Source organism: Salmo trutta, chromosome 2, assembly GCF_901001165.1.
Source record: "Salmo trutta chromosome 2, fSalTru1.1, whole genome shotgun sequence".
Lineage (NCBI taxonomy): Eukaryota > Metazoa > Chordata > Actinopteri > Salmoniformes > Salmonidae > Salmo > Salmo trutta.
Genome location: NC_042958.1, coordinates 38,590,533 through 38,618,251, shown reverse-complemented (window position 1 = coordinate 38,618,251; position 27,719 = coordinate 38,590,533). Strand labels below are relative to the sequence as shown.

At 42.3% G+C, this 27,719-nt stretch overlaps 1 pseudogene; it reads right to left on the bottom strand.

Annotated features, from left to right (window-relative positions):
* LOC115155049 (cadherin-7-like) overlaps positions 1-22,661 on the bottom strand; it is a 92,373-nt pseudogene extending 69,712 nt beyond the window's left edge.
* Positions 22,662-27,719: the final 5,058 nt, after the last annotated feature.

The following is a 27,719-nucleotide window of genomic DNA, read 5'->3' as shown; positions in this document are numbered from 1 at the left end:
GCCAAGATAATCCAACCACCTGACAGGTGTGGCATGTCAAGAAACACATTAAACAGCATGGTCATTACACAGGTGCACCTTGTGCTGGGGACAATAAAAGGCCACTCTAAAATGTGCAGTTTTGTCACACAACACAATGCCACCAATGTCTCAAGTTTTGAGGATGCATGCAATTGGCATGCTGACTGTATGAATATCCACCAGAGCTGTTGCCAGATGGTTTATTTCTCTAACATAAGTCACCTCCAACGTCGTTTTAGAGAATTTGGCAGTACGACCAACCGGCCTCACAACCGTAGACCACGTGTAACCATGCCAGCCCAGGACCTCTACATCCGGCTTCTTCATCTGTGGAATCATCTGAGAAGCCACCCAGACAGCTGATTAATCAATCAATCAATCAATCAAATGTATTTAAAAAGCCATTCTTACATCAGCTGATGTCACAAAGTGCTGTACAGAAACCCAGCCTAAAACCCCAAACAGCAAGCAATGCAGGTGTAGAAGCATGGTGGCTAGGAAAAACTTACTAGAAAGGCCAGAACCTAGGAAGAAACCTAGAGAGGAACCAGGCTATGAGTCGTGGCCAGTCCTCTTCTGGCTGTGCCGGGTGGAGATTATAACAGAACATGGCCAAGATGTTCAAATGTTCATAGATGACCAGCATGGTCAAATAATAATAAATACTGTGGGTTTGATGAAACTGTGGGTTTGCACAACCAAATCATTTCTGCACAAACCATCAGACACCGTCTTAGGGAAGCTCATGTGTGTGCTCGTCGTCCTCACCAGGGTCTTGACCTGACTGTAGTTTGGCATAGTAACTGACTTCAGTGGGCAAATGCTCACCTTCGATGGCCACTGGCACACTGGGGAAGTGTGCTCTTCACGGATGAATTCCCGGTTTCGACTGTACTGGGCAGATGGGCGAGTGGTTTGCTGGTGTGGGCAGGCATAAGCTACGGACAACGAACAAAATTGCATTTTAGCGATTGCAATTTCAATGCACAGAGATACGTGACGAGATCCTGAGGCCCATTGTCACGCTTTTCATTCGCGGCCATCATCTCATGTTTCAGCATGATAATGCACAGCCCCATGTCGCAAGGATCTGTACAGAATTCCTGGAAGATGAAAATGTCCTCGTTCTTCCGTGGCCTGCATACTTAGCAGTTTTGGGAGGCTTTGGTTCAACGTGTACGACGTTGTGTTCCAGTTCCTGTCAATATCCAGCAACTTCGCACAGCCTTTGAAGAGGAGTGGAACAACATTCCACAGGCCACAATCAACAGCCTGATCAACTATATGGTGGTCACTCCAGACACTGGTTTTCTGATCCATGCTCTTTTCAGACGGGCTTAGAATTTTTATTTGCAGAGCGAGAAGCTAGGGTGGAAGGATTCCACTTCGGAAGATTAAGAATTTTCCGAATATGAGAATCATGTCTCTGTCAATTTGGAGTCTGACAGTGAGTTGGAAAAAGAGGATGAGATTGACCCTCAGTTGCATCCTTATGTGATAAGGATGCAACACTGACCGACTGGATGACGGTTACTCATGTGCAGGACATAAAGTGTTCTTTTGGACTGTTCATCACAGACACCATCCAGAAAATCATTCTGGACTGCGCTAATTTGGAGGGAAGGCATGTTTTTGGAGAGAGATGGAAGGAGATGGACCAAACTCATTTACTTGTATACTTTTGTTTTTTTATCCTTGCTGGTGTTTTTAGATCCAATGGGGAGTCCACAGAATCCCTGTGGGATGCAAAAACTGGCAGAGAACTTTTCCGTCTCTGGAAAACTTCCACATTATTTCCAGGATTATCCACTTCGATAACCGAGACACCAGACCAGCTCGGCGGCAGAGAGACAAGCTAGCTGCAATAAAGTCAGTGAGGGTGGACCTCCTTTGCCTGCATTACAACCTTGGGCCCAACGTTACTGTTGATGAGCAGCTTATGCCATTTAGGGGCCGCTGCCCCTTCAGGCATTACATACCATCTAAACCCGCAAAATATGGAGTCAAGATCTGGGCTGCCTGTGATGCTGCTTTATCATATGCGTGGAAGCCAGATGAAGGAGCCCCTGAGAATAACCAAGGGATTGTCCTGGACGTGACACAGGGACTCCGTGGCCAAAAAATCACATGTGATAACTTTTTGGATCAGGAACTCCTTAAAGAGTTCCTTATGAGGATGCTGATGATGGAAGAAACAGTACAAAAAAAGCCATATCTCTCACCTCAGTGTCCTACGTGCCAAAAAAAGGTAAAAATGTCGTACTCATGTGTACGCTGCATAGGGATGGGAGAATATGTGGCCAGGAACATCAAAAAACAGAAATCATAATGGATTACAATGCCACAAAAGGAAAAAAAAAAGCTGGTGACTGGCTACAACTGCAAAAGTAGAACCCTACGCTGGCCACTTGAGATAAAATTCAAGATCTTGGACATTTCGGCGTACAATGCGTTTGTCATCTGGATGGCTTTGAACCCAGATTGGAACAGAGGGAAACTCCAGAGGAGACGGCTCTTCTCGAGGAGCTGGGAAAGGCATTGGTAAGAACCCAAATCCAGAGGAGGCAACATATCCCAAGGACCCCAGCTTCTGCAGCCATCGTCAGGACAATTCAGGAGGATGCTGGTGCCCCATTTGCCCGACCCACAGAACCAACAACTCCAATACTGGAAGTATGAGTGATGTTGTTGTGTGTGTGTGTGTGTGTGTGTGTGTGTGTGTGTGTGTGTGTGTGTGTGTGTGTGTGTGTGTGTGTGTGTGTGTGTGTGTGTGTGTGTGTGTGTGTGTGTGTGTGTGTGTGTGAGATGTTAGTAAAATTCCTATCAATCTAGATTGCAGCCAGTAGCAATAAGAAGCGCTGTGATGTGTGTGGACCCAAGAAGGACAGAAAGACAAATGCATCAAGTGCAAGAAAAACACTTGCAACACGCACAGTAAATCTCTGTACCTTATGTGGTGTGTAGACTGGCCTTAATTTGTGTTCAATGGTGCTCATTTATCATTTCCATAAAATACTGTATGTAAAACTTGCGCTTTTATTGATAAATGGGATCTAGCTGAGGTAAATGGCAAATATTAACCATGTAAGCTGTCTATATCGCCTGTAATTGATATGAGTCAACATAAGTATTATTACGTAATTGTTATGGCTATATTGTTTTAAAAATCCAATAACGTTGTGGGACCATCAGACCCGCGAAAATTGGGTGAATAACTAAAACATGAACACCACACAAGGGTTAAGGTACTGTATCTGTATCAGATGAATCTGTATTCCCAGTCAAGTGAAATCTCTAGATTAGGGCCTAATGAATTTATTTCAATTGACTGATTTCCTTATATGAATTGTAACTCAATTAAATCTTTGAAATTGTTGCATGTGGCATTTATTTTTGTTCAGAATTTATATTTTAAAAGCCTTGAATGTTTTTAGAAGTTCAGTGCAGCTAAGTATACATGTTGAAAGGTCAAGCATGTCTTTAAAATGCCACTCTGGATTAGTATAAGGTAAGTATAACTGTTTTTAAAGGGATTAGTTAGGGGTTAAAAAAGGGGTGTGTCTCTTTCCAAGTTAAAATGTCTTAAAATCTGCCTCAGGCATGCTGTTCCTCCATAAGAAAGAAAAAAATGGTTTAATCTAATCAAATTTTATTGGTCACATACACATGGTTAGCAGATGTTATTGCGAGTATCGCAAAATCCTCATGCTTCTAGATCCGACAGCGCAGCAGTATCTAACAGCTAATATCAACAATTCAACAACAAAACCTAATACACACAATCTAGTAAAGGAATGGGATAAGAATATATGAATATAAAAATATATGGATGAGCAGTGACAGAGCGGCTATGATGCAATAGATAGTGTAGGATACAGTATACTGTATATACATATGAGATGAGTAATGCTAGATATGTAAACATTTTTAAAGTGGCGTTATTAGTGACTAGTGTTCCATTTATTAAAGTGGCCAATGATATCAAGTCTGTATTGTACGCAGCCGCCTGATGGCTGTTTAACAATCTGATGGCCTTGAGATAGAAGCTGTTTTTCAATCTCTTGGTCCAAGCTTTGATGCACCTGTATTGACCTCACCTTCTGGATGGAAGCGGGATGAACAGGCAGTGGCTCGGGTGGTTATTGTCCTTGATGATCTTTTTTGCCTTCCTGTGACATCGGGTGTTGTAGGTGTCCTGGAGGGCAGGTAGTTTGCCCCCGGTGATGCGTTGTGCAGACCGCACCACCCTCTGGAGAGCCCTACGGTTGTGGACGGTGCAGTTGCCATACTAGGCGGTGATGCAGCCCGACAGGATGCTCTCAATTGTGCACCTGTAAAAGTTAGTGAGAGTTTTAGGTGACAAGCCACATTTTTTCAGCCTCCTGAGGTTGAAGAGGCAATGTTGTGCCTTCTTCACCACACTCTCTGCGTGGGTGCACCATTGCAGTTTGTCGGTGATATGTACACAGAGGAACTTAAAACGTTCCACCTTCTCCAGTGCTGTCCAGTGGATGTGGATAGGGGGGTGCTCCATTTTCTGTTTCCTGAAGTCCACGATCATCTCTTTTGTTTTGCTGACATTGAGAGAGAGAGGTTATTTTCCTGACACCACACTCCGAGAGCACTCACCTCATGCCTTTAGGCTGTCTGTCAATGTTGGTAATCAAGCCTACCACTGTTGTGTCATCTGCAAACTTGATGATTGAGTTGGAGGCGTGCATTGCCACGCAGTCGTGGGTGAACAGGGAGTACAGGAGGGTGCTAAGAACGCACCCTTGTGAGGCCCCAGTGTTGAGGATCAGCGGAGTGGAGATGTTGTTTCCTACCTTCACCACCTGGGGGCAGCCCATGGGGTGTCCAGGACCCAATTGCACAGGGCGGGGTTGAGACCCAGGATCTCAAGCTTAATGATGAGTTTGGAGGGTACTATGGAGTAGAATGCTGAGCTGTAGTCAATGAACAGTATTCTTACGTAGGTATTCCTCTTGTCCAGATGGGATAAGGCCGTGTGCAGTGTGATGGTGATTGCATCGTCTGTGGACTTATTGGGGCGGTAAGCAAATTTAAGTGGGTCTAGAGTGACAGGTAGGGTTGAGGTGATATGATCCTTGACTAGCCTCTCAAAGCACTTCATGATGACAGAAGTGAGTGCTACGGGGCAATAGTCATTTATTTCAGTTATCTTTGCATTCCTGGGAACAGGAACAATGGTGGCCATCTTGAAGCATGTGGTGACCGCAGACTGGAATAGGGATTGATTGAATATGTCTGTAAACACACCAGCCAGCTTGTCTGCGCATGCTCTGAGGATGCAGCTAGGGATGCCATCTGGGCCGGCAGCCTTGCGAGGGTTAACCCTTTGAAATGTTTTTCTCACGTCAGCCACAGAGAAGGAGAGCCCCAGTCGTTGGTAGTGGGTCGCATCGGTGGCACTCTATTGTCCTCAAAGTGGGCAAAGAAGGTGTTTAGTTTGTCTGGAAGGAAGACGTCATTGTCCGCGACGTGGCTGGTTTTCTTTTTTTAATCCATGATTGCCTGCCACATACATCTCATGTTTGAGCCGTTGAATTGCGACTCCACTTTGTCTCTATTCTGACACTTTGCTTGTTTGATTGCCTTACTGAGGGAATAACTACACTGTTTTGTATTCGGCCATATTCCCAGTCACCTTGCCATGATTAAATGCGGTTGAACGTGCTTTCAGTTTAGCGTGAATGCTGCCATCTATCCACGGTTTCTGGTTAGGGAAGGTTTAAATAGTCACAGTGGGTACAACATCTCCTATACACTTTCTTATAAACTCGCTCGCCGAGTCAGTGTATACATTAATGTTAGTCTCTGAGGCTTTCCGGAACATATCCCAGTCCACGTGATCGAAAAAAATCTTGAAGCGTGGAATCCGATTGGTCAGACCAGCGTTGGATAGACCTAAGCACGGGCGCTTCCTGTTTTAGTTTCTGCCTATAGGATGGGAGCAACAAGATGGAGTAATGGTCAGATTTGCCAAAAGGAGGGTGGGAGAGGGTTTTGTATGCATCGCAGAAGTTAGAGTAGCAATGGTCGAGCGTGTTACTCGCTCATGTACTGCATTCGATATGCTGATAGAATTTAGGTTGCCTTGTTCTCAAATTAGCTTTGTTAATATCCCCAGCTACAATAAATGCAGCCTCAGGATTTATGGTTTCCAGTTTGCATAAAGTCCAGTGAAGTTCCTTAAGGGCCGTATTTTAAAACAGATACAGTATGAGCAAGTAAAACATGAACATCCAGCGCATAAAAAAAAGGCAAAAAATGTCAGCTTTCAGTGCAGTTTAATAAATGTCCATGGCTAAAAAAGGGTGGCCTCCAGTGCAGTGCCCCCACTCTGCATAGGTGTGTTAAAAAGGTTGTAAATATTTTTATTTTCATTTTGGGTTAAAACCATGACTAACCAAAGTAAAAATATCAGTGGGAGAAAAAGTGGATCAAATCTGGTTAAAATACAAGACTTCCATGGTTGAAATAGCAGAGTAAAAGTATTAAAATGTTAAATATTTAAGAAGCACAGAGAGAGGGTGCTGGATAAAATATGTGCATGTCAGCTTGTTCCTCCTGAATCATGGGCTTCAGAGATGGATTGTCCACCATCCTGAGGGTAAACCTGTGCCCCAGAACAGCCATCCTCTCCTCTATTGTCCTCAGCTCTGACAGTTTGTGTACATATTGTGTGTTTGTGTACGTGGGGAGTCTGCATGCCATCTTGATGGCCAGATTCTGGATGATCTGCAGTTTCTTGATGTGAGACTTCCTCAGATTACACCAGGCCGATGTCATGTACTCAAAGAGCAGCTGGATATAGCACTGATACACTCGGATGGTTGTTCCTGGGGAGTCTTCCCCTTTTTCTTCTGTATAGTACTCTCAAGTGGTTCCTTCTCCAAACACACTGCATGGGCACTCCAAGACATGTTCTCATGGATTGTGACTTCGGGGAACTTGGCTGTCGGGGTTGGAGGGTGTGCCCATCAAGTTTCAGCTTCCCTTTCCTGTTACTTATGGGGTGCTTGGAGAAGAGCACGCACTGTGTCTTCAGTGGGTTGAGCTTGACTAGCCACAAATTGGCCCAGTTCTCTCATTAGCAATGTACTGTATATGAAACATTTATATAAGCCAGTGAAGAGTTACACTTTTTACAGAGGGATAGGGTTCTACCTAAACTCTTTTTCATCCTAAGAACTGTTTTTAGAAGATTGTGTTAATTGACAATAGGTGTGAGAATCCTTTAAAGTGTAGCTATATTAAGGGAATATGTGTGTATGTATCTGTTATTCCCTTAATAATTATACATATACAGTACTGACATAGTTGATATCTTTGCCATGATTTCTCTGTCAAATTAGTAGGAGAATAGATGTGACTCTGAGTGAACCAGCAGACTAGTGTAAGGTACACAGCAAATTGGCCAGTGTTACCTAGTGTTTTTCACTGTAACATTTCTAGTTTTCATTCAGGAGTTAAATTAACACTCAGTGACTGAGTGGTGTTAAAGAACCCAACTGTTGGTTAATAACCAATGTGATTAATGTGATTTTTGTAAAATGTACTCTAAATAGAGTAAAAAACTCAAGACTACTCTCATCATTATCACATTTCCCAGCTTGCTCTATTGCATGTTGATTTTACTTTTTTTTCAATATCTGAACTTTTGCCTTAACTTTGAATGGTTTATTAATCTTATGCTACACAAAGATAAATAACATACATTTTTCTAAACTAATCCAATCTGTAGGATTTATTGCACCTCTTACTGATATGGTTGTTCCAGTTTAGATGATTTAGGTAGTCTCAGTGATCAATCTTCCCCAGCCTGGCAGTCATTCTGAATGCAGATTGCGGGTGATTTAAAGGTTCCAATTGTTATCCTCACTTTGTCTGAATTCCAATAGGAATTACACATCACTTTGCAAGCCAGCATAATGTGACTTACAGGCCTTATGTGGCCTGTAGAACAGTAGTTTCAGACCACAGTGTTAGGTTATAACTAGGCCTTCAGAAAGGCCTTATGATATATATAATGTATTGTCATAAAGAGCCACCAGGTGGATGCAATTAATTATCAGGTAGAACAGAAAATCAGCAGGCTCCAGATCCCATCGGGTAAGAGTTGAATGCCCCTGCTTCAGATGATAAAAGGGTTCTTGGTGGAACCATTTACAGTATAGAAGGTTCTAGAAAGAACCATTCAGAGGGTTCTAGGAAGATTAAATGGTTCTACCTAGCACCAAAAAGGGTTCCCCTTATTGGGACAAGCCGAATAACCCTATATTGTTCTACTTAGCACCTTTTTTTCTAAGAGTGTATAGAATGGAATTAACAAGACTTGTCACACTAGCGTTGTTTTAAAAGCTAGACTAAGCATTCATTTAGGTACCATTCTGGGTCTTTAGACTTGAATGTGTAATGAAGGAGCACTGGGAAGAAAGGGTTCTTTGATGATTCTTTGGGAGGGGTTGTGTGTTGTTTTTATTTTACACAAGGGAGGGTAGCGCATTTTTTCCCGTGGTTTATATTAGCTCTTTTGCAGGTTTTACTATAGAATTTCTTCCATCTAGCCAAATTTCCTCATCTGCTTGCATGTGCCTCCCCTATATCAAGGTAGGCCGTCATTGTAAATAAGAATTTGTTTAGTTAAATAAAGGTTAAATACATTTTTATTCGATACATGGGAATTTAACAGCTAAATTTGTTGTATGTGCACTATGTATTTAAGCACAGACTTCTATCAGCAACAAGTCAATTTGATGGAAACACAACACTGATGGGCAAATGTGCATATTATTCTTATGCAGATTTAAGAATATTCACAAGAAAATCTGTCACCAATTGGAGGGAAACTTAGCTGTAGACACCTTCAAGACTCTGGCAAGTGCGGTAGTCCAGTTTCACTTCGATTATTCCTGCACATCATGGATCACCAGCTGTCCCTAACATCTAAAGAATAAGTTACAGACCAGCCAAAACAAGCTTGTAAGCCAATAAATTAAAGCCAATAAATTACCCATAGGGGAACCCCAGGAGGATAAACACATGCAAATCACTGTGACCATTGTTCAATGTGAATTTTCAAAACAAGATGGCAAAGAAAGAAAACAATGGTCCCTATTCAATCAATCCATATGTAGATAGAGACCTGCCAAAACTTATTGTACAGATATTGTTATAGATATATATCTGCCAATACACGGTGTACACATATCGTTTTGACAGAAGTCTATCCCCATGTCATGTGGCATAAGTCGATAACACATTTTTTCTTGGAATTCAAGAGTGCATGTTTGAAATCATGTACTCAACACAATAATGGCTGCGCATGTAACGGCCGTCGTCAGAAAGAGACCAAGGTGCAGCGGAGGATGTGTTCATCATAACGGATTTTAATCAACAAAACAAACAAAACATGACAAGAAACGACAGCCAACAGTTCTGTCAGGATTAACAAAAACCTAGACAGAAAATAATCACTCACAAACCCCAAAGGAAAAACAGGCTGCCTATGTATGACTCTCAATCAGCAACAACGATCTACAGCTGTTTCTGATTGAGAGCCACACACGGCCAAATCAAAGAAACAAACCAACATAGAAAAATAAACATAGAACGCCCACCCATGTAACACCCTGGCCTAACCAAAATAGAGAACAAAAAAACCCTCTCTCTGGCCAGGGCGTTACAGCGCAAAACAATTAGAAAGCCAACCACATTTAAATTCCAACTTGCTTCTCAATGTTGGGAAGAATGGTATTTATTTTATCTTGGTTAATTGTTTTGATTGAATAGTGCTCAAGTAAAGAACCATTCGGCATACACAAAAGACCTGAGTAAAATTGTCTGTGGATGTGGATAGCTCAGGCATTAAAGTGGATAATATGACTCCTGTGACTTGCTCTCATTATTACTGAAAAAAACTATTGTTACTGAAACTTGATACCTGTGACTGAAGAGAACATGGGGGATAATAATTTAATTCTCGTTCACATAGTCTACAATACCACTACAATCCGATGGGATTAAAACCAACTCAAACAAGCAATACCACTTCAAACAATAAGATACCTTTATTAACCTCAACATGAGAGGGCCTTTGGGAGGGGACACTTTTGATGAGTAAACACATTCTCTGCAGAATTTAATACACATCCCCTGCCCAAGAAACACATGAAATAATTATACCGTCTTAAACATCCCTTCTGTGGGATATCAAGAACAGTCACACAGAACTCAACAAGAACCTTAGATCATATCCCAATCATTTCTATATCATCCCATAGTTTTTGCTTTACATATCTAGCTGCAGCCCAGGGCATAATTTATTACTGTTAGACGATGGACTCATCTCCTCCACTGAAAATGAATGGGCCTCATTCCAAGAATAGGATGACTTCACACAAACTCTTTCCAACAAGACAATTAAGGACACAACTGAATTCAGTCTGAAAAGTCAAGAATAATACCTATGGGCATTGAAATTAAATAAATAGTCTGACCTTATTTCACTGCAATATTAAAGCAAAACAATGCAGAACAGAAAAACTATTCACAACTTGTGAATTTTGGGGAGAGAATATTTTATGGGACAAACCACATTTCCATCCACAGATGTTATGAGAGTAAAGTCATATGCCGACATATAATTTGTTTGTTCGACACAGTGGAATTTTCTTTTTTGTCCGTAAAATTAATTATGTGAGAAATGGCGGTGTAACTGGCTTTTTGTGCAAATATTGATGATATAGTGTGTGGTCCTCCCACTATGACTTGGAAACCATGCAGTTTATTAGGCTACAGATTAAATAAATTGTAATGAACTTCACAGGGTGGGGAAAGTGCACAGTGAAGAGCTTGATGTTCCTATCCGATATATATTGAGGGTCTTATTCTGGTGACATGATGATTGATGCAGACTAGCTTACCCGCACTGTATCTGCGAGCTGTTGGCTACAGTGAACGTGCCAAGAGCAGAGTAGGCACATTTGATATGAAAAGCAATAGTTTTTGTGACAAAACTGTCGGTAGAGTTCAAAATGCGATGGAAACACATTGAACTTTAGATTATTATTCGTTACATGAAAATTAAGCTGAAAAAATACAAATGTTGTGCATTACACCATCACACACTGATTTTTTATCTGCAAGAAGTCCGTTTGCTGGAAACACACCACTGTTGGGAAAAAGTGCATATTTTCTTTATGCAGGTTTTAGAATATTTGCAAGAAAATCTGTAGTCAGTTGGAAGTTAACCTAGCTACTGACAGCATATATTACCTGAAAGCCTCACTGATGACTTGGATACATTTCCAAAATAGTTTCTATCTACTGGTGCATTAGACAAAATGGATAACCGGTTCAGCACTTGATACACCCAGATTAACCTGTTTGGGATAGGGGGCAGTATTGAGAATTTTGGAAAAAATATGTGCCCATTTTTAACTGCCTCCTACACCAACTCAGAAGCTAGAATATGCATATTATTGTTCAGGTTTGGATAGAAAACACTCCTATGGCAGGCAAAAACCTGACAAGGTTTCAAGCAGGAAGTACCCTGTCTGACAAGGAGTCGTGCGTCTTGCATCTGTTTATTGAAAAGTAAGGATCTTAGCTGTAACGTGACAATTCCCAGGGCTCCGATAGGCTCTCAGAACCCGGGAAATACCTGAAGGTTGACGAGGCAGCCTCAGGCTGAAACACATTATCGCCTTTGGCAAGTGGCGGCTCAGAGGACCTTTGAATGAGGCGCATGCACGATTCGCTCCTGAGGAGAAATTTTATTCGGCTGTTTAGGCTCAATGCATATTCCCGGTCGGAATATTATCACTTTTCTACGAGATAAATGGCATAAAAATTGGTTTTAAAGAGCGGTTGACAAGCTTCGAAGTACGGTAATGGAATATTTAGACATTTTTTGTCACGCCAATGCGCAAGACCGTGATGTTGCATTCTGATAGTGTCTAGAACTCACGAACAAAACGTCGCTGTTTGGATATAACGATGGATTATTTGGGACCAAACCAACATTTGTTATTGAAGTAGAAGTCCTGGCAGTGTATTCTGACGAAGAACAAGCAAGGTAAGAACAATTTTCTTATAGGAAATGTGATTTTGGTGGAGGCTGACCTGGGTGGGTGTCTAAATAGCTAGCCCTGTGATGCCGGGCTATGTACTTAGATTATTGCAAAATGTGCTTCATCCGAAAAGCTATTTTAAAATCGGACATATCGAGTGCATAGAGGAGTAATGTATCTATAATTCTTAAAATAATTGTTATGCTTTTTGTGAACGTTTATCGTGAGTAATTTAGCAAACTGTTAGTAAATTCCCCGGAAGTTTGCGGGGGTTATGCTTTTTCTGAACGTCACATGCTAATGTAAAAAGCTGTTTTTTGATATAAATATGAACTTGATTGAACAGACATGCATGTATTGTATAACACAATGTCCTAGGTGTGTCATCTGATGAAGATCATAAAAGGTTAGTGCTGCATTTAGCTGTGGTTTGGGTTTATGTGACATGATATGCTAGCTTGAAAAATGGGTGTCTGATTATTTCTGGCTGGGCACTCTGCTGACATAATCTAATGTTTTGCTTTCGTTGTAAAGCCTTTTTGAAATCGGACAGTGGGGTTAGATTAACGAGATTCTTGTCTTTAAATAGCTGTAAAATAGTCATATGTTTGAGAAATTGAAGTAATAGTATTTCTAACGATTCAAAAATCGCGCCACTGGATTTCAGTGGCTGTTACGTAGGTGGGACGAATTCGTCCCGCCGGTCCCATAGAGGTTAATGAATGTCGATACTGTAATCTGATTAGTCATTCCATGAAAATGACGGCCTCACATTCATTGTCTCATTTGATTTAGAGAAAAAAGCAATTGACTCCTATTAATTTCAAGCTATAGTGCAATATGTTATATTTTAATTACATATTAAAATGAATAAAAATAGGGCTATCATAACTTTCTTGAGGCCCAACAGCTATAGAGTACAATGCCGAATGATCCAAAGTATTTTGTGAGCCAACATCGTACATTTTTTGTATGAAAACAGTCGAGACCACAAGGCAGGTTGTGTGAGTGTGATTTTGAAATGTATACATCCCCCTGGTCTTTGGATTTATACAATAGTTTCAACAAAGGCTGAGGACACCATATCAAATAGGTCTGACTTGGATCCGGGGGCGCTACAGCAATTTTAGAAAGAAAATCGTGCCCATTTTAAACGGCCTCCTACTCAAACTCAGAAGCTAGGATATGCATATATTAATATATATATATTATATATATATTAATACTTGTGGATAGAAAACACGCTAAAGTTTCTAAAACTGTTTGAATGGTGTCTGTGAGTATAACAGAACTAATATGGCAGTCAAAACCCCGAGACAGATCGAAACAGGAAGTGGAATTCTGAATTGCGAACTCAACTTCACATCTTTGCCTGTAATTCACACAGTGAGCTATGGTTCATTGAGCACTTCCTATTGCTTCCACTAGATGTCCCCAGTCTTTACAAAGTGATTTGAGTCTCCTACTGTGAAAACTGACACAATGAGAGTCTGTGGAACGTGGTCACACGGAGAGGGCCATCACCATTATGACGCCGGCGCCCCTGGTTACCCTCCCCTTTCGAAACGTTTTGAAACACAATGCAATCGTCCCCCTCGAATCTTATTGGAGCTCTCGTTGAAAAAGGCCCTACAGATTTATGTTATACAACGTTTCACATGTTTGAACGAACCTAAATAAGAAAAAAATGCATTTTGTTGAAAGAGTAGCCCCGCGCACGTCGGAACGTTTGGTTCAGCCTTCAGAACGCGCTAACAACAACAAGCTAATGGAACATAAAGGATGAACTTTTTCGAACGAAAATACTTTGTTGTGGACCTGGGATTCCTGGAAGTGCCTAAGGATGAAGATAATCAAAGGTAAGGGATTATTGACAATATTATACAAGACTAGATTTGATATGCGATTGTTCCAAGATGGCTAGCCTATTGCTATTGCTAGCCTATTGTTCTGAGTATCGCATCCCCTTTTATCGCAAAGTGTGATTACCCAGTAAAGTTATTTTTAAATCTGGCATTACAGGTGCTTTCAAGAGATATTCATCTATAAATCTTAGAATGACAATATTACATTTTAAAAATGTTTTCGAATAGTAATTTAGTAAATTGTAGCACAAGATGCATTTGAGGGAAAATAGTTAGTCAACGTTACGCGCCGATGTAAAATGCTGTTTTTATATATAAATATGAACTTTATCGAACAAAAGAATGCATGCATTGTGTAACATGATGTCCTAGGTGTGTCATCTGATGAAGTTTGTAAAAGGTTAGTGCTGCATTTAGCTGTTTTTTGGTTATTTGTGATGCATGTGGTTGGTCGGAAAATGGCTATGTGGCTACTTTTACGATATACTCCTCTAACATAATCTAATGTTTTGTTTTTGCTGTAAAGCCTTTTTGAAATCGGACAACGTGGTTCGATTCAGGAGAGGTGTATCTATAAAACGATATAATTTGAAAAAAAAAATGAAAAAAAAAAATTATTACATTTTCTTATGCTAATGGCGATAGGATTTTTCGCTGGATGGGGTTAAAACTCAGGGGTTAAAAGTCAACACAGAACTTAGACAACAATTTTTAACAACTCAATCCCCTACCTCTAACCATATCTCAAACAATAATAGTACTTATGATAGACAAACAACCCCTTCCCAAGACACACTATGTATCCCTCTTGTGCTCCCTTCACATGAGCAAGATTCTGTTTTAATAGGGGGCATCAACCATAAAGACATGTTAAAAGAATTGGATGATATCTCAGTTACAATAGTCCCGGAGGTCATCCATTTTATTGGCCAATGAATGGACGGAAGTGGTGGCCAGTTTTCCCTTTGCCTTAGTCTCAACAGGGCACCCGACCTTTCCTCTTAGGTAGCACATGAAGAGCCCAGGAATGATCAGTCGAAGTCGAAGCCGAAATTGAGGTTAGTATCTGCTGATCTGATGTTCAAAAGTATTTGTTGATCATAAGAAATGATAGCAGATACATTTCATGTATTTTCTGTAGGATAAAGGCCAAAATAATCACAAAATAGTTAATTGAGTCAGAACTCTCAAGACGGCAGCCATACAGTACGGCACTATCTCATGGGTTTGTGGTAAGTGAATGGAGAGAGTGAGTGGATACGATTGGGACTGACCTCTCAGTGGAGGCACACTTGTAGCACTCCGGGCTGTAGGACGCTAATACATTTGAAAGGGAACCTCTAACAGAATGCTAATGAGTGAGCTGATCTTAATATCTCAGACACATGTTCCTGTGTGTGTGTCTGTGTGTGTGAATTCTTCAAAATGTAACGACTGTCGTTATAGGATTATTGCAGAGTATGTTTGCCACCAGAGTAGGAATGCTTCATCTAAGAGCTAAAGGGTGGAAAGCATCTTGCAACTGAAGGTGATCAGTAAAGCCCAAGCTGCAGATCCATTTGTTTTGAAGTTACAGACTACCTGTTGATAGAGTTAGTACAAAATGATGTTTACTTTGCTTAGTTGTGAACTCAGTCCAAGTCTACTTTAAGCTCAACTTTCCAGCTGCACATCCACAGATGTTTTACGATCTCCTGCTTCTATAGTTGTGCCCGTAGTTGTGTCTTTGGCAGGAAAAAGCATGCATAATACTGCCCTGAAAGCAGCCATTAAGGGAAGAAAGGGGAAAGAAGGTTATCCATTATTTGGATCGTTATTCAGGTTTCCGCTTTTGGAAGCGGGCTCTAAAAATAAGTGAGCTGCAGCACAAGGGTCTGTTGTGCACTACGACAGTCCATTTCATGTGAGCAAGTGCAGTATAACAGAGTCAGTATAACACAGGGTACGTTTTTCAAAGTTTGTAAAATGGCTTTAAAAAAATATGAGTTCTTTACACATTCAGGGAAGTACACCCAAGACACAAAATCTAAAGCTTAGACATGAAAGTTGACAACTAATTCGGCATGAAATGTATACTGAATTGCATGCCTACTTAGATAACTAATTCAGCCCAGACTCCACACTGGTACTTGCAAATATTTTGTCACTCGATCACCCTGTGCACAAAACGATAATCACCACACACTGACGTAATGTTTACCGCCGAGCGTCTGTTAAGTGTAAGCGCTACTCCGACGACGCCATTCCCACTTGCTTAAATATGCGTGTCACCAATTTGCAGTTGACACTGTGTAGTTTTGAGTGTCTTTAATGTATGTTTTCACCGGCTTGCTGTGACAGCAGGTTATTCCAGGACAGTGCACTTACCCCAGGCATAGTGCCAAGGCATAATGAGAAATTTGCTTCTGAATTTCACAATCTGCCAGAATGCATTAAAGCCAAGCAGGGCTGCAGATGCAGTGGCGGCAGAATCAGCCAGGCCAAAGTGATGACTTCCCATTTCCCTCTCATTATATCATATTTCATACTGTTTCTGCTTAGAAAAATGACCAGATCCCACTAGGGGGTCTGTCAGATTGTTTGCAAACAGATGTCAAATTATGACTATCCTTGGCTGGCACAGTGGCACTATTGACTCAGTATAGATCATTATTAAGAGTGACTTACTGTGCAATAACGAACAGCCTATAAGTGTATAGATATTCTTACTCAAGAATTGCGGGAACAGAAGAGTCCAAAAGGATGATGAAATCACACTACATTATTTTGGCATAATTGCGGTCATTAATTTTGTCAATTCACATACAGACTGATACATGAGTACACGCGTACATCAATATGGAGACAGTGACTCAATCCCAATACCTCGGTGGGGGAGTGGCACTCGAAACTGGAGCAACTAGTGATAGGGAGAGATAAATTAGGCCTTGGGAAAGGGACATCACTACATCTCTCAAGCACATTAGAAACTGACAACTGATACCACACAATTTGTTAACGACAGGCATTGTATTTTTTACAATGCCTGTACTGGCGGTAGTAAAAGCTTTTTCTTATATTTCTCATGCTACAAATACGTACTTACCATATAAGCAACAAATGAAAACAGCAGAACAACAATGTGCCAGTAATGTAGCCATCCCCTGGCTGTAGGTTACTGAATCAGAACGTTCATTTAATAGCAGTTTCACATGCAATAGTCATATTTCCTTAACTCATTCATTACCCGTGTAAACATTTTAGCTAGAACAATTAAAACCACTGTTCGGAACTAATATTTATACAAAACGTTTTAGGGTCCATACACAGATCGGCTACATAGGTACACATCCATAGTATACAAATCTGCCCGATTCCAGCCTTACTGAAGCACCCCCAGATCATCACCGATCCTACACCAAACTTCACAGTGGGTGCGACACACTTTGGCTTGTAGACCTCTCCATGTCTCGCAACCACTGTGAAATTTGGTTGAGGATTGGTGATGAGCTGGGGGTGCTTCAGCAATGCTGGAATTGGGCAGATTTGTCTTTGTGAAGGACGCATGAATCAAGCCACGTACAAGGTTGTCCTGGAAGAAAACTTGCTTCCTTCTGCTCTGACGATGTTCCCCAACTCTGAGGATTGTTTTTTCCAGCAGGGCAATGCTCCATGCCAGACAGCCAGGTCAATCAAGGTGTGGATGGAGGACCACCAGATCAAGACCCTGTCATGGCCAACCCAATCTCCAGACCTGAACCCCATTGAAGACCTCTGGAATGTGATCAAGGGGAAGATGGATGGTCACAAGCCATCAAATAAAGCCGAGCTGCTTGAATTGTGCCAGTAGTGGCATAAAGTCACCCAACATCAATGTGAAAGACGCATGATTGAAAATCAGGGTTATTCCACCAAATATTGTTTTCTGAACTCTTCCTAAGTTAAAACATTAGTATTGTTTGTTTAAAAATGAATATGAACTTAATTTCTTTTCATCACTGCATCTTTTTTGTTATTTTGACCAGTTGTCATTTTTCTGCAAATAAATGCTCCAAATGACAATATTTTTATTTTGAATTTGGGAGAAATGTTGTCAGTAGTTTATAGAATAAAACAAAAATTTTCATTTTACCCAAACACATACCTAAAACCAGAGTAACTGATAATTTTGCAGTGGTCTCTTAATTTTTTCCAGAGCTGTATATACGCCAATATAGGTGTCACGCCCTGACCTTAGAGATCCTTTCATGTCTATTTTGGTTGGTCAGGGCGTGAGTTGGGGTGGGCATTCTATGTCCTTTTTTCTATGATTGGTATTTCTTTGTTTTGGCCGGGTATGGCTCTCAATCAGGGACAGCTGTTTATCGTTGTTGCTGATTGGGAGCCATACTTAGGCAGCCTGTTTTCCTTTGGGTTTTGTTGGGTAGATGTTTTCTGTTTAGTGTGTTAGGATACCTGACAGGACTGTTTGGCTGTCGTCTGTGTTTCTTTGTGAAGTGCCTTTTTTCATCTAAAATAAAAGATGAACACATTCCACGCTGCACCTTGGTCTACTCCATTCAACAGCCGTTACAGAACCACCCACCAACGGACCAAGCAGCATGGAAGGGAGCAGCACCAGGAGTGGAGCAAGCAGCGTGCTCGGGAGGTGATGGCATCCTGGTCGCTGGAGGTATTAGAGGCAAGAATAGACTGGACTTGGGAAAAGCTATTGGACCATTGCAACAGCCTGCCGGGGAAGCAGGTGGAGGTGAAGAGGCAGCCCCCCCAAAAAAATTTTGGGGGGCACACGGGGAGATTGACGGAGTCAGGCGTTAGACCTGAGCCAACTCCCCGTGCTTACCGGAAGCAGCGTGGTACTGGTCAGGCACCGTGTTATGCGGTAGAGCGCACGGTGTCTCCAGTGCGCGCTAATAGCCCGGTGCGCTACATCCCAGCTCCTAACATCTGCCAGGCGAGAGTGGGCATCGAGCCAGGACGGGTTGTGCAGGCCGTGCGCTCCAGACCTCCAGTGCGTCTCCAGGACCCGGTCTATCCTATGCCTGCACCCAGAACCAGGCCTCCTGCATGTCTCCCCAGCCTGGTGAGTCCTATGCCTGTGCCCAGAGCCAGGCTTCCTGCATGTCTCCCCAGCCTGGTGGATCCTGTGCCTGCGCCCAGAGCCAGGCCTCCTGCATGTCTCCCCAGCCTGGTGAGTCTTGTGCCTGCTCCCAGAGCCAGGCCTCCTGCATGTCTCGACATCCTGGTGAGTCCTGTGCCTGCACCCAGAACCAGGCCTCCTGTATGTCTCCCCAGCCTGGTGAATCCTGTGCCTGTGCCCAGAGCCAGTCCGGAGCCGCCAGAGCCGCCTGCCAGTCCGGAGCCGCCATAGCCGCCCGCCAGTCCGGAGCCGCCAGAGCCGCCCGCATTTTTAAAGTGGCTTTCTTTAAAGTGACAAGTGATACCTTTATTAAATCCATTTCTTAAAGTGGCCAGAGATTTGACTTTGTATGTTGGAAGCAGCCTCTCAATGTTAGGGATGGCTGTTTAACAGTCTGATGGTAGATAGCCTAGTGGTTAGAGTTGTTGGGCCAGTAACCCAAAGGTTGCTAGGATGGATCCCTGAGCTGACAAGCTAAACATCTGTTGTTCTGCACCTGAACAAGGCAGTTAAAACACTGTTCTTAGGCCATCACTGTAAAGTAAAGGTATAATAAAAAAAAGGTATAATAAAAAAAAAGTAAAAAATGGCCTTGAGATAGAAGTTGTTTTTCAGTGTCTCGGTCCCAGCTTTGATGCACCTGTACTGACCTCAACTTCTGCATGATAGCGGGGGGAACAGGCAGTGGCTCAGGTGGTTGTTGTCCTTTATGATCTTTTTGGACTTCCTGTGACATCAGGTGCTGTAGGTTTCCTGGAAGGCAGGAAGTTTACCCCGGTGATGAGTTGTGCAGACCGCACTACCCTCTAGACAGCCTTGAAGGTTGAAAGTGGTGCAGTTGCCATAACAGGCAGTGACACAGCCCAACAGGATGCTCTCGATTGTGCATCTGTAAAGGTTTGTGAGGGTTTTAGGTGACAAGCCACATTTCCTCAGCCTCCTGCGCTGTTGTGCCTTCTTCACCATGTTCTCTGTGTGGGTGGACCATTTCAGTTTGTGAGAACGCAGTGTCGAGGATCAGTGCAGTTGTTTCCTACCTTCAACACCTGGGGGCCGGCCTGTCAGAAAGTCCAGAACCCAGTTGCACATGGCGGGGTCAAGACCCAGGGTCTCAAGCTTAATGATGGCTGGTCTACGCATGCTCTGAGGACCCGGCTAGGGATGCCGTCTGGGCCGGCAGCCTCGTGAGGGTTAACACGTTTCAATGTTTTACTCACGCTGGCCACGGAGAAGGAGAGCCCACAATCTTTGGTAGCGGGCCATGTCAGTGGCACTGTATTGTCCTCAAAGCGCGCAAAGAAGTCTTTAATTTGTAAGGGAGCAGCAAGATGTCGATATCCGTGACGGTGCTGGTTTTCATTTTGTAATCCGTGATTTTCTGTAGACCCTGCCACATATGTCTCCCAGTCGCTGCCACCACCATGCTTGGGATGGTGCCATCCCTTCGGTGAAGCATGGTGGTGGCATGTGAAGCATTCCAGATGTGAGGCTTGGCATTTAGGTCAAAGAGTTCAATCTTATTTTTATCAGACCAGAGAATCTTGTTTCTCGTGGTCTTTAGGTGCCTTTTGGCAAACTCCAAGTGTGCTGTCATGTGCCTTTTACTGAGGAGTGACTTCTGTTTGGCCACTCTACCATGAAGGCCTGACTGGTGGAGTGCTGCAAAGATTGTTGTCCTTCTGGAAGGTTCTCTCATCTCCACAGAGGAACTCTAGAGCTCTGTCAGACTGATCATTCTTGGTCACCTACCTGACCAGTTCTTGGTCACCTACCTGACCTCCTTTTGACCGGGCAGCCAGCTTTAGGAAGAGTCTTGATGGTTCCAAACTTCTTCCATTTTTAGGAATGATGGAGGGCACTGTGTTCTTAGGGACTTCCAATGCTGCAGAAATGTTTTGGTACCCTTCACCAGGCCTGTGCCTCGACACAATCCTGTATCGGAGCTCTACAGACAATTCCTTTGACCTCATGGCTTGTTTTTTTCTCTGACATGCACTGCCAACTGTGGGACCTTATATATATATATAGTGCAGGAAATGCAGAAACTGATGACAATGCAATAAATCATTTTTGTTTGAAGTTGAATTGAACAGTATAAAACAATAAGAATGGAGAAAGACCCATTGAAATCCTAAGGTCACGCACAACTCATAAAGCAAATTTAGAATTTGTATTATTCAAAACATAAAATATTGTCAAATACCGTCATACAGTAACATTTTGTAAAACTACTGTGATATTAATTTTTCGCCATATCACCCAGCCCTAATACCAGGTGTAAGGCAGGTGAAATTCTCCAGCCAAAGGTTCAAATCAGTAACCCAGATTGACCTTTTGCACTGCTCTCATTCCAACTTGTAAATGTCAGGACTGTACAAAGAAAGCAATGAAATGACTAACAAAAGACAAAAATACAGAAACATATTTTTTCCCTGTCACAATCATAGTAAATACACATAATCCCTGAGTCCAATACAGGCTATGCAGTATACTATCTAATGGTATACTGCATATACTGCAAGACACACAAGACTTTAAACAAGATGTGAAGTGGAAACAACTTGCCTTCATTTCATATAGCCGGAAACCTTTAAACAGGTCTGCATATGTATTTTTCTTAAATGCTATATTTAACCGCTCGAGCACTCAATAGGAAATAATAGGAGAGTTACAAATCATCTTATTTCTGCTGCTTGTGCCACTTATCTAGTTTACTGGCTGTCAGGAATTGAGTTAGAGTGCAGAGCCTGCAAACACATGCAGACCAGAGTGATTATTCTGCAGATTAGTGGAAAGCTGAAACCTGATTTGGTAATAAAACCAGAAAATTCCTCAAGAAAACAGAGATCCAGGAAAACCAAATAAAGGCCATCTTCTCAATATGAGCTCAGGCCCTCACTGAGGAACTGTCCACTTACATGTGGTGGTCGAATTAGCTGTGGTTACTACTAGCACCTGCTGTGTGTTGCTGATAGAGTGGTAACGCTTGAAAGAGAGTGTCTCAACACTGAACAAAATCACCTAAAGAAAAATGGAATTATATATAGAACAAAAAAACAACAGCATTCAAATGATCACTAAGGATACTTAATGATAAAAAAATATTTTATCTGTTTGGAATACATTGAACTTGAGAGAGTGACTAATTTCTGGAACATTAGTTTAATTGACCTATTCTGAAAATAGATATGGATGTGTTTAACGAAACAAATAAGCAGTTAGTGTGAATTTTCTTTACATATTGTACATGTGATCAGAGTGTTTAAATCTTGTAATATGTTATCTGAAAATATGGTGAAGTTAAACACTAGCTCTTGTTTGTTTTTCATCCACACTTGTATATAAACACACATTAAGTCCAAACACTTACCTTGACAACATACAAACACTTACCTTGCCAACATACAGAGGTTCTTCGCCTGTGTATTCCTCCAGGACGAAGAACTGGTTCCATACCCAGCTGCGTTTGTGCCTGCGAAGCATCTCCCAGGGCCCTACAGTAGTGTGCTGTGCCTGGTTCTGGCCCCCAGAGGCGGAGATCAACCCCCAGCAGCCCAGCTCCCAGAGGGGAAGCAGCAGAGCAAGGAGAGTTCCTGCTCTCCCCAAGCTTCCTGAGCCACACCACCTCATTTAGGCCCCCTCCAACAAGCACCAAGCACAGGAGAGAATAAAATCACACAGCGGAGGAGAAAATGTAAAAATCCTCAGGGCCTGCTTCTCACTGTCCTCTTGACACAATGTTTTCCAAAAAAAGACAAAAGACAAAGAGGATATAACCTTGAAGAAGAGAGCTTTGATTGTAGAAAAGGGAAAAAGTCAAGCTCTGTGTATAGGACTAGTCCTGCTATTCCTTGGTCTTGATTGTATACAAAAGCCTTGGTAATTCTCTCCACTTTGGAGACAGAGATTTGACATTGAAGGTGGATAGAGGGGGGGTCAATAGTGACAGGCAAGCTTGCTTCTTCACCACAGAGGTGGAGTAATTGGCACCTATCAGAATAAAGGGATGAGGAGAGAGAGAGAGAGAAAGACAGAGTGAGAAAGAGAGAAAGAAACTGCCGTCAGCAAAATTGCCTCGGTGACCGCAGTCACTTTAGACAGCTTGCTAAAGCAATGATAACGACATTTTTCAACCACTGTTAAAGAAATTGACCAAGAATGAAAATATGGTAAATACAATCAACATAACGTCTGCAGGGGCCCATATAGTTCTACATAATAACCTACATTCCCAATATGACAAAACCAAATTGAGTGAGGTCAAATGTTAATAAAAATATGAATGAGGCAAAATGACCTGTTTTTTCAATGTACACAAGCAAAGCAATTTCTACATTCAGGGAAACAATAACGGGTGGTCGGAATAACCATTAAGTGTCGTTCAGCCTTCAGCCTTCTTTCATACTGAATTCCCATTACTGAGGCTTTACCTTTTCCAAGGTTTTTAACTTTGTATAAGAGCACAAAGTAATAGCGCTATGGCTCTCCACCTGACGGTAACAAGGCACATGATCTGTGTGGCAAGCCCTCATCAACAAGATAAAAAATAAATCTGAACTGTCAGTAACGTGACAGACTGGCTCCAGTTCTGACCTCTACACCCAGCAGTCTGTTTGTGAGGACTGCGGAGCGCCACATAAGAACATGCAATGGGATCTCTGCCTGAGCTACTGAGCCACCATCATGCTGTTGCATGGGAATGACTACCAACAACCAATCATGCAATTAGGAAGTACTGGAAGTAGTGAAATAGACTTATGACCAACTGTTGTCTAGGCCTTCATCACTCCTTATCTCAGTGACACCACCTTTGGAGAAGTATTAACTAAGAAGCATACTGTGACTGTGACTTCATCACATTATTCCGACGCGAAGGATATCCTGTTTAGGATAGGGGGCAGTATTTTCACGGCCGGATAAAAAACGTACCCGATTTAATCTGGTTATTACACCTGCCCAGAAACTAGAATATGCATATAATAACACCCTAAAGTTTCTAAAACTGTTTGAATGGTGTCTGTGAGTATAACAGAACTCATATGGCAGGCCAAAACCTGAGAAGATTCTATATGGGAAGTGCCCTATCTGACCATTTCTTGGCCTTCTGTAGCCTCTTTATCGAAAATACAGGATCTCTGCTGTAACGTGACATTTTCTAAAGCTCCCATAGGCTCTCAGAAGGCGCCAGAACGTGGAATGATAACTCTGCAGTCCCTGGGTGAAAAATAGTAGGGGTTTTGGAAAGTGGTCGTTCTGAGAACAATGACACTGGTGCGCGCGTGCATGTGACGACTCTATTCTCTATTTTCAGTGTTTGAACGGATACAACGTCTCCCGGTTGGAATATTATCGCTACTTTACGAGAAAAATAGCATAAAAATTGATTTTAAACAGCGTTTGACATGCTTCAATGTACGGTAATGTAATATTTTGACATTTTTTTTCACGATACGCGCCGGTGCGTCGCCCTTCGAATAGTGTCTTGAATGCAAGAACAAAATGCAGCTATTTGGATATAACTATGGATTATTTGGAACCAAAACAACATTGGGTGTTGAAGTAGAAGTCCTGGGAGTGCATTCTGACGAAGAACAGCAAAGGTAATCCAATTTTTCTTATAGTAAATCTGAGTTTGGTGAGTGCCAAACTTGGTGGGTGTCAAAATAGCTAGCCATGATGGCCGGGCTATCTACTCAGAATATTGCAAAATCGGACACCGCGATTGCATAAAGGAGTTCTGTATCTATAATTCTTAAAATAATTGTTATGTTTTTTGTGAACATTTATCGTGAGTAATTTAGTAAATTCACCGGAAGTTTTCGGTGGGTATGCTAGTTCTGAACAAAACATGCTAATGCAAAAAGCTGGTTTTTGATATAAATATGAACTTAATTGAACAAAACATGCATGTATTGTATAACATAATGTCCTAGGAGTGTCATCTGATGAAGATCATCAAAGGTTAGTGCTGCATTTAGCTGTGGTTTTGGTTTTTGTGACATTATATGCTAGCTTAAAAATGGGTGAGTGATTATTTCTGGCTGGGTACTCTCCTGACATAATCTAATGTTTTGCTTTCATTGTAAAGCCTTTTTGAAATTGGACAATGTGGTTAGATAAAGGACAGTCCTGTTTTTAAAATGGTGTAAAATAGTCATATGTTTGAAAAATTGAAGTTTTTGCATTTTTGAGGTATTTGTAATTCGGGCCACGCTCTACCATTGGATATTGGTGAGGCGTTCCGCTAGCGGAACATCTAGATGTAAGAGGATATATTGCTTTCTCTGGAAAGGGCCAAAATCCCCGTCATTTGCGTGAAGAAAAGAGAAAAGGGGAGCGGAGGTCGGGCTGCCTTGTGAGAATTCGTAGGCGAGTGAGTAAACCTCCATTACCATACGTTCTATTGGCCACCGTGCAATTATTGGATGGATGATATATCATCAAGACTATCCTATCAACGGGACATTAAAAACGAATATCTTAAGTTTCACCGACTCGTGGCTAAACAACGACATGGATAATATAGAGCTAGCAGGATTTTCCATGCATCAGCAGGACAGAGAAGCTACGTCTGGTAAGACGAGGGGCGGGGTGTGTGTCTATTTGTCAGTAACAGCTGGTGCGCGATGTCTAATATTAAAGAAGTCTCGAGGTATTGCTCGCCTGAGGTAGAGTACTTTATGATAAGCTGTAGACCACACTATTTACCAAGAGAGTTCTCATATATATTATTCGCAGCCGTCTATTTACCGCCACAAACCGATGCTGGTACTAAGACCACACTCAACCAGCTGTATAAGGCCATAAGGAAACAAAAAAATGCTCATCCAAAAGTGGCGCTCCTAATGGCCTGGGGATTTTAATGTGTAACCAGAGGGGGAAAAAACTCTAGACCACCTTCAGTAAACATACAGAGACACATACATAGCTCTCCCTCGCCTTCCATTTAGAAAATCTGACCGTAATTCTGCCCTCCTGGTTCCTGTTTACAAGCAAAAACTAAAGCAGGAGTACTAGTGACTCGCTCAATACAGAAGTGGTCAGATGACGTGGATGCTACGCTACAGGACTGTTTTGCTAGCACAGACTGGAATATGTTCTGGGATTCATCCATGAGTATACCACCTCAGTCATCGGCTTCATCAATAAGTGCATCGACGATGTCGTCCCCACAGTGACCATATGTACATATCCCAACCAAAAGCCATGAACTACAGGCAACATCTAGACTAGTGCTGTCGCTTTCAAAGAGCTGGACACTAATCTGAACGCTTATCAGAAATCCCGCTACGCCCTCAGACGAACCATCAAACAAGCAAAGCGTTAATACAGGACAAAGATTCAGTCCTACTACACCGGCTCTTAAGCTTGTTGGATGTGGCAGAGCTTGAAAATTATTACGGACTACAAAGGGAAACCCATGCGCGAGCTGCCAAGTGATGCGAGCCTACCAGACAGGCCAAATGCCTTTTATGCTCGCTTCCAGGCAAGCAACACTGAAGCATGCATGAGAGCACCAGCTGTTCTGTACGACTGTGTGATAATGCTCTTGGTAGCCAATGTGAGCAAGGTCAACATTCACAAAGCAACTGGGCCAGATGGATTACCAGGATGTGTACTCAACGCATGCACGCACCAACTGGAAAGTGTCATCACAAACATTTTCAACCTCTCACTGACCGAATCTGTAATACCTACATTTTTCAAGCAGACCACCATAGTCGCTGTGCCCAAGGAAGCGAAGGTAACCTGCCTAAATGATTACCACCCTGTAGCACTCACGTCAGTAGCCATGAAGTGATATGAAAGGCTGGTCATGGCTCACATCAATCGCACTCCACTCTGCCCTCTCCCACCTGGATTAAAGGAACACCTATGTGAGAATGCTGTTCATTGACTACAGCTCAGTGTTCAACACCATATTGCCCACAAAGCTCATCACTAAGCTAAGGACCCTGGGACTAAACATCTCCCTCTGCAACTGGATCCTGGACTTCCTGACGGGCCAACCCCAGGTGGTAAGGGTAGGCCACAACACGTCTGCCACGCTGATCCTCAACACTGGGGCCCCTCAGGGGTGCGTGATTAGTCAAAATCAAATCAAATCAAATTGTATTGGTCACATACACATGGTTAGAAGATGTTATTGTGAGTGTAGCAAAACGCTTGTGCTTCTGGTTCCGACAGTGCAGCAATATCTAACATGTAATCTAACAATTCCACAACAACTACCTAATACACACAAATCTATGTAAAGGAATGAAATAAGAGTATGTACATTAAAGTGGCCAATGATTTCAAGTCTGTATGTAGACTCTCTGTGTTAGTGATGGCTGTTTAACAGTCTGATGGCCTTGAGATAGAGGCTGTTTTTCAGTCTCTTGGCCCCAGCTTTGATGCATCTGTACTGACCTCACCTTCTGGATGGTAGACGGGTGAACAGGCAGTGGCTCGGGTGGTTGTTGTCCTTGATGATGTTTTTGGCCTTCCTGTGACATTGGGTGCTGTTGCTGTCCTGGAGGGCGGGAAGTTTGCCCCCGTTGATGCGTTGTGCAGACCGCATCCCCCTCTGAAGAGCCTTGCGGTTGTGGGCGGTTCAGTTGCCGTACCAGGCAG